Source organism: Bombus fervidus, chromosome 2 (assembly GCF_041682495.2).
Source record: "Bombus fervidus isolate BK054 chromosome 2, iyBomFerv1, whole genome shotgun sequence".
Classification (NCBI taxonomy): Eukaryota; Metazoa; Arthropoda; class Insecta; order Hymenoptera; family Apidae; genus Bombus; species Bombus fervidus.
The window spans coordinates 9,823,919-9,829,918 of NC_091518.1; the positions used below are offsets into that span (position 1 = coordinate 9,823,919).

Consider the following 6,000-nt stretch of genomic DNA (forward strand, 5'->3'; position numbering starts at 1 on the left):
TATAAATCTTAACTCTTTCTTCCACCATTCGCCCTTCCTATTCGATGAAAATCTTTAAGACAGATCTTCTTAAAGACGCTGGTTGTAAAGCAACTAAGAAACTGACAATACTTTCTCCGTCACTTTATGTTTACAAGACAGAGTATCGTTACGAGCTTTCGGACGTGAACCATCTGTTTGGACTGTCCAGCGGCAAGATGATACCAAAAAAGTATCTTTCTTTTCTGCATCTTAGTTTTTGCGTTATTCTCATACGATTCTTCAAGGAAATAAGAATAAAAATAATTTTTAGTTTTTTTATATTTCTAGTTAATTGTGATATTAGTAAAAAGAGTTGTTTCCTTCCTGAGTTCATATGTGTAATGTTTCAATCAAAACTATATAAAATGCTTCACAGTAATATAAATACAAAATAAATTACTATTAACTGAATGACAAGAAGCTTCTTTTTAGGTAATCTAGATTTAAAGTGGTTAATTTGATACAATCTGTTATCGATATAGTAGTTCACACATTTTGAAAGTGAGTTACAGTCGACAAAGTAGAAACAAATAATGATAGCACTTGAACGTTGGTAAAGTAACTTTCATTTTTCTTTACTCCATCATGCTGTCTCGGGAAATCTACTTTATCGATACTATAAGATAAATTTTCACCTTTAGATGTCACCGAATACCTATATTGATAATAAATTAATCTAATCAATATGTAATAATATGATATTTCAATATAAATCATGAAGGTGAAAATGTGCAAATATCATAATAACAATTATACTACTTGAATCTTATACAATTTAAAGAATAAAGAGATATGGATTTCAGAAAGATGTCAAGAAAACATTCAATTTCTCACAAAGATTTAACTCATTCTTACTCTGGGTATTGAAAAATTAAAAGATTACATGTCATAAAAATTCATAAAATTATGTGATACTTGGCATAATACACAAAGTTGAGTTCTTAAATACTTTATCCCAGACTAAATAAAAACATCGTTCGAACCCCCTGTTTCAACCTGTTCACCGACTGATTTCGTATATTTTCTGAATCAATATTGAACCTTCCGCGTGACCTTGGCACAACAGGTAGGTTAGTTAGATCGAAACAGGTCTTGCTCATCGCTTCTTTTTCTCTTTATATTTTTACGGACTGAACGAATTATAGTCATTTGTTCTCGATATCAAATTTATGTCCGTCAAAATCTTTCGTCTTAATGATCGATGGGCCAGTTTTCAATACCCAACCAACTATAATGCGCGATGCAATTTACATATGAATAGAAACACAGTGAGTCGACGAAAATATTTTTTCAGTTGCTGAGTTGCAAGTTCGCTGAAATAACCCTTTGCTTAATTCTATTCGTTCTCCTTTTTCTACCGATTATCAGGTGCAATTAAGAAATCTTTTTTTGCGTCAACGTTTTGCAATATTTTGATAATGATACTATAACTCGTTACGCAATCTTTTTTTGGGAATGAAAAGATTTTAACCTATTAAAAATCAACATTACGTCAACGCAACATTTTACTTTCAAATCTTCAAATTTTCAAATTTTCAAATTTTCAAATTTTCAAGTTCTCAGATTTTCAGTTATTCAAATTCGTTATTTTATAGTTACCTATTTTTCATTCCTTGTTCCTTAATGGGTTAATACTAATATTTAATGATTTAACAATAATTTATTAATCAAGAAGAAAAAAAGGTAACTACATTACTTACTAGCAAATGTGGTTTCTATCATTTTCCATCTGTAATTCTCGATGCAGAGAGATCGTTATCAATATATTACGATCTTTCAGAGAGACTTGTAAAAGAATGAAAAGCGGAGCCATTGAGAATGAAAGTAGTCACTTCACGGCTTAAGGACAATTTCGAGGAAAGCGTCTCAAGAGTTTCAGTTCAGATATGAGGAATAAGGTAATTCTGTAGGTAAGGTTGCCAAGGAGGTCGTGGTGAAAAAATAATCGAAACGTCGTGGAAGCCATCACAATTAACATAGCTGGCAATAAAATAGAAAACGTATGAGTACACATGTCACGCCAAGTCTAAATATTCGATTTCGTTTCTGCCACTTACGAATCCTTTGAGTGTTCTCACTCTTGAGCTAAACGTTGCCACTTAAGGAATCAACTTGCGCCACTTTCTGTTCCAAAATGAAAGCACTTTTCTTTTATCTAATATTTTCCCTTAATGGCGTGAACGACGCGTATGTAAGCACAGAATAATTTCGACAATAATCGAATTTATAATTCAGTTTTCACCAGTTGTTATTCTTATTTTTAAATTGTGTAGCTTCTTCATAATTCAGTCTGTCACATTAAATTTTTATTTGTAGATATAGAATTCGTAATTCCAACAATACTTGAAATTTATTATGCAACTTAAATTTGTCACCTGATATGGTTGTGTTTCTAACCTCTCCAACATCCAATATTTTGGAACACACTGCAACTACATCTATATACTTGTTAGTGAGTACGAACATCATCCGTGAATTATATCGTACTTTTTGTTATCGAAAAAAAGAGAGAACTAATTTGGACATCTAAATTTGCTTTCAGTAAAACATGCCGCGAAGAACATTTGTTTCTTTTCAGAAGGGGGTCTACACCCTGCAGGTAGGTGGTTGCCACGAGAAAACCTCTACTCCAGCCATCTGGAACGACTTAAAACACCAAAAAGCACGAGAGAAAAGAACGAACCAACCATCCATGGTCCTTCTCGATGTCCTTTTCTTTGGCCTCGTGCCCTTTCCTTATCTACGTTCGGAGATGTACGTGCACAGAAAGCAACGAGTCGGATCTCAAAGAATGGTCCATGTTTCCATTGACAGTGTGGTTAGATTAACTTGTAAATGGGTGTAGATTAACGTCTGGATTATGGATTTGACGCGAAATAATGCCACCAGTCGCTGAATGAGAGAAAAGGACAATTTGAAAGTTGTCATTTGGCATAACCTACATCAATTTTTGGATTAGACGGATTTAGTCAAATAACGCCACTAGTCGAATCGACGAATAATCCTTTCTTATCCACAACTGCCAGCCTAATTTAGGAACTTCAAATTTTTACTTATGTTATCTTCTAACGGGATTTTTGTTAAAAATAAGTAAAATAAATGAGGTAATTCACGTATAGTCTATTTACATATATATAATAAATACAAATAGGAAATAGGTTATAAACACAATTATATGAAGTGTTTCCTTAAAGGGACCAAGAGCCAAAACTGGAGATGAAAATAAGTATAGATACAAAATGAATAGAAATAGATAGATTAGTAGGCCTTATTGATTCAGACAATGAGCCCCAATCTCCAAGACAGAAATAGATTCGAAGAAGAGATCAGAAAAAGTATGGTAAATGTTGGCTAATGAACAAATTCTAATGGAAAGATTGGAATCCTAATAGAAAAGATTCATACTAGCATATTTGGGCGAGTACAAAAGTGATCTGAACAACCGTCAATATTTATAAACGCAACAGGATCTGCAAAAATCCCAAATGACTGGACGGTTGTTAACAAGAAAATTGTTTATAAAATTCAATAGCACAAATAAAACAAATAAAAAGACGTAATAATTTACATTATATAAATTATAGTGTCCTTCAAGGAAGAGGAAGGAACAGAGGAAGTCTAGAAGATCCGTGAAGAAGACGGAAGGAGAGAGAGGTCGAAAAGAAGGTAGAGAAGGAAGAGAAGAACATCAAAGAGAAGCGACAACGGATACGCGTAAACCTTGAGCTGCGAATGCCGAAAAACCGACAGAGGTTCGAAGTAACTGACGCGTTCTCGGGAAAACTCATCAAAGAGCCGTGGATGGATAAATGTAACCGCCCGTTTAGCGTGAAACCCCTCGCTAATTTTAATTGCTGCCTGATTTACGTCTCGATACGTTCCTTTTCGCTCTTCTATTTTTTTCTTCTCTCTCCACTTCGTGCTACGAAGATCCCCTTCTCCTTAGTGCTCTTCGCACATATGGATGGATGTGGACGTCGCAGCGAGGAACTCGTTCTGTGGCCGCGAACGCGACGGCTCCCGTGAAAAAATGATAAATGCCTCGAAGACAAGCGGATACGGATTACTGTGATTTGTCGGTACCATAGGGCGACGATTTGTCACGGAATTTAATTACAGATGCCGCGAGCAGTGGTCTATGTGTTTACCTGACATATGACCTCATGCAACTGTAGTTATATGGTACAAGACATAAATCACATACTATGGAATTGTTCTCTAGTACAAGTGTTTGTAGATGTTAAATGATACAAAATTGAGAGGAAACAAGAGATAGATACGTCGAATTTTTATGAATTTTTCAGAAAGCTCGAAAACTACAGTCACTGAGTTATTAAGGAATGAAACTATCATGTACTATTATTGAATGAGAAAGACGCATAGACCTGGGATGAACCTCTGTACATAATTCGTGAACAGAATTTCTTTTGTCTTGAGATTTTTCGCTATGAATTCTTACTTCTCATAAATTCTATTTCTTGTAAGTCTTGCATATAGCTTACATCTAACATAATAAATTTAATTTTAGAAAGTAAATGAAATGGAAAAAAGGAGAAGAAAAAAAGAGAATTCATGTTGTGCATTGTCAAAAGAAGCAAGTCTCATCAATATCTAAGTTCTACCTACTTTCTAGTTTAGGGATATATATTTCAGTACAGAACTAGATTCCATTTTCCTCGCACGGCATTCTACCTTTCATACGTACCCAGGGGAATACGGAAGCGACCTAAGTGCGGACGCAATATTCAGTTTGGTTTGATGCCACAGTCCGTCACCCCTGCGGCTGTTTTCAGACAAAACAAAGAAACCCATCCCCTCCCCACGTCTATATTTCCTCGTTCCTGTCATCGTTGTACTCCCTTCTCGTAGGGCGGTACTCTACCCCACCTAGCCACCCTTTTCTTCGTCGACCTGCGCCTTTCTTCGATCGTAGCACTCGGAAGTTCGGGGCTGCGGATGCGGACATTAGGGGAGACAGTAGCGTCATTACCATTGGCTCACCCCTAGACATATAATTATGAAAATGATGGGGCTTGGAGAACGATGAGAGTAGAAATGCCATGTACTTTTTATCGATATGAAGGAAGTGACTACTACGTTAGCAAGAACACACATAAGAATTAGTATATTAAAACTAGAATACGATTCTGGCACGAATATTTATGGGAAAGAAAAATATTCAGATTTATTTGATGTTTCGCAAAATATAGCGTCAAGTTGGATCATATTATTTGAAGCATAGAATGTTTAACAAGAAAATTTGTTGTTAGAAAATGACATATTCGTATTAAGATATTTTGTGTTTGTAAATGCAATCATATTTTATTTTAATATATTGTATTCTGTTTTCTTCATCCTAATAACCATGCATTGAAACAAACGTTTTATATAAACGTCACTTCTTACAATTATTATGATGAATTCAAAGATCAAAGAAATAAAACATGATCCGATAAAAACTATGGAAAATAGTTCTTTTAGGTATTATCGGTTTGACCGAGTTACCAAGGATTTCCAAATATTCTCGTTGAAGGAAAGAAAGACAAGGATCAAATGTACTGTGCGAACGTCGCCGCAGATTGCTGTCTTTGGCAGACAGCGTGGCACCGAAGATTCTCTATCCTCGTTTTTTTCTCGGGCGTGGCAATAAGGAAGTGGGCCCGCTGCTTAAGAAAACAGAGAGCCGCCAATATCGGGTAGGGCCTGCCGACTGCCTGAGAAAACAGTGAACCGTTTTTGGAATCCTGTCAAGGATACGGGGTGACTTAGCTTTCCATCATGAATGAAAAGCTCAATGCTCACGAGTTGTCATGAAAAACGCCGAAACGTTCTCCGAGCAGGGAATACGGGCAGGAATATTTTCCTGGACCTTGCTATGCTTGGACTACTGGATCTTTTGAACCGCATATCTTAAATATAGATTATTCCATTATTGAAACTTTCAAAATAGAAAAACAATTAAAAAATGTTTTGCAGGAA

At 35.5% G+C, this 6,000-nt stretch overlaps 1 long non-coding RNA gene across 2 annotated transcripts; it reads left to right on the forward strand.

Annotated features, from left to right (window-relative positions):
• Positions 1 to 2,268: 2,268 nt before the first annotated feature.
• On the forward strand, positions 2,269 to 6,000 carry LOC139997625 (uncharacterized). Of its 2 annotated transcripts, none has more exons than XR_011802981.1 (4): positions 2,269 to 2,477; positions 2,564 to 3,134; positions 3,226 to 3,517; positions 3,606 to 6,000. It is a non-coding gene; the product is annotated as an uncharacterized lncRNA (long non-coding RNA). The 2 variants fall into 2 exon arrangements; XR_011802987.1 differs by having other exon boundaries at positions 2,269 to 2,473.